We start from the raw sequence: 2373 nt of genomic DNA on the forward strand, positions 1-2373 counted from the left end.
TTGACACAAAGGAAACAAACACACCTAACAAAGTAACTCACCTAAGTTCTGCATAAGAATATTTTTAATGCACATTTTGTTTAATCCTCATCTGTCTGTACTCATGTTAGGGCTGTCATGACTAAGTCACACTATGGTGTGTTAAAAAAAAGAGAACCAGGTGAAAGTTGAGGTGGTCAAGCATATGATTGTCCCACAGAATGGAAAAGGTCTGTATTAGCTAGGCATCAGACTAGAGCCTCATATCTAAAATATATTTAGAGCTCAAAAAATAAATCCCCCAAAACAAAAAATCCTTAAAGAAACAACCACATTAATATGTGGGCTAAAGACTTGAAGGAAGATTTCTCTGAAGAAGAAATAAGAATGGCCAATAGACACATGAAGAGTTGTTCAATATTTCTGGCCATAAAAGAAATGCAAATCCAAACAACACCGAGATTCTGCCTCATTCTTGCTTCAAAGCTCCATGTAGCCTCCTCCCAATATGGATGACATTTTCGTGTGCTGCTAGTTCTAAGACTCTGTTCGTAGATTCTAACATAATCTTCATTTTTAGGGTTTTATTCACTCTGCTTAGGCTTAGTGTCTAACCCAGGTGTGGAACATGGTTTGCTTTTTTGTTTTTTGTCAGTCGTGGACCTGAATTCTGGGCCTGGGAGCTGTCCCTCAGCTCTTCAACGCAAGGCTAGTCCTCTACCTCTTGATCCACAGCACCACTTCTGGCTTTTTCTGCTTATGTAGTACTGAGGAATCGATCCCAGGGCCTCAAGAATGCAAGGCAAGCACTCTATCACTGAGCCACCTTCCCAAACTGTGTTCTCTTAATTATTAGACAAGCCCACAAAGTGAAGGAGACATATGCAGGTTGAGATACTTCAATGGGCTTCAGGATAACTGGAAATTTATGCTCCTTTTCAAGGATAATCTCTGCTTCTCAACACAGTAGCTTGGGTGAAGACACATGGACATCTGACACTATACACAGAGCTAGGTTGGTAGACAAGATTGTTCCACTGTGAAGGGTGTAAGCATTATGCTCACCTTTGGTCCTGAGCTCCACCCAGACCTGAGCTCCTCCCTGCCCTGGAGTTCCTACCATACAGCTGGCCCCTTCCTCTCTCTGCCTAGACCCACTAGAACTCCCATCTCCCTCACTTCCTAACCCCCAGACCCTGCTGCTATCTAGATAGTGGAGGCTGCCATGCGTCCTCTCTCTGGGAGAAATATGGCTCCTCTAATAAACCTTGTAATAATCTTTCTCCTGTGCCTGCCTGCCTCCACATGATCCCCTGGCATGGTTATGAAGCATCCTTTCATTGATGCTTTCATTGGTGGCCCTACGGGGCTAGATTCCCCAGTGGATTTGCTACCCCTCTCCACTTCAGATGGGGGTCCGACCAGCTTCCCAGGGACCTAACCTGAGAGCTTACACTCTGATGAACAGAGGACCAACAAGGTAACTTTCTCCTGACTGATCATTCTACCTGCTACAGGCTAATTAAGTCCTACCCCAGGTCAGTGACCAGTTGACTGGAATCCGGGTTTCTGATTTCTGTACCTCTGCCATCGGACTGAAATCTTGACCAAGTGCCCTCTCTCCCCCCCCTCCCCTGCCCATTAGGCCTTCCATGGCCAAGGACCACTGTGGAGAGGATGATGATCCTTCCCATGGGTAGGTCCTTGTTCGAGCTACATTGCACTGTTCTGCAGCTAGCTTTTGGCTCCGGTCACTTACCATGGAAAAGTACAGAAATAAATTTCCTTACAATCAAATTTGACCCCAAATTTATGTGAGCTCTTGGGCAATTAGACCTCTCTCTCTCTCTCTCTCTCTCTCTCTCTCTCTCTCTCTCTTTCTCAAGTATGGATGAGTTTAAGTTTAAACTCCTTCTCTGTGGATCCCCTCTTTTGTGGCCTCCCCTGGGAGGTGCCCCACTTCTGCGGCCTCCCCAGTGATGTACCCCCTTTTGCAGCCTCCCCAGCAAGGTACCCCCTCATTTGTGGCCACCCCAGTGAAGTACCCCATTTGTAGCTTCCTCCACGAGCTGCCCCTTCCTCTGCAGCCTCCTGTGTGAAGCCCCCACCTCTATAGCTTCTCCTGCAAGTCCCCCTCCCCTGAAGGGCCTCCTCTGTGAGGCCCCATTCCCTTACTGGACCCCTCCTCTGCCTTTGTAGTGGGGGGCAGAACCTGAAGCTCCAGTTGTGCCAGAAGCAATGCAACCTCACTGTCTAAATCTTTAGTTCGCTCTAGCATTGACCATGTGGCAGGTGCGCCATCTTGGCTTCATGGGAGCTCAGGTGCTATTTCGCACCAACTTGATTTTGTGCCAATCTCAACTTGATTCTGTGACCTTTGATCTCTGACCTGAC

Source organism: Dipodomys spectabilis, unplaced genomic scaffold, assembly GCF_019054845.1.
Source record: "Dipodomys spectabilis isolate Male_0828 unplaced genomic scaffold, ASM1905484v1 ptg000106l, whole genome shotgun sequence".
In the NCBI taxonomy this organism is placed as follows: Eukaryota; Metazoa; Chordata; class Mammalia; order Rodentia; family Heteromyidae; genus Dipodomys; species Dipodomys spectabilis.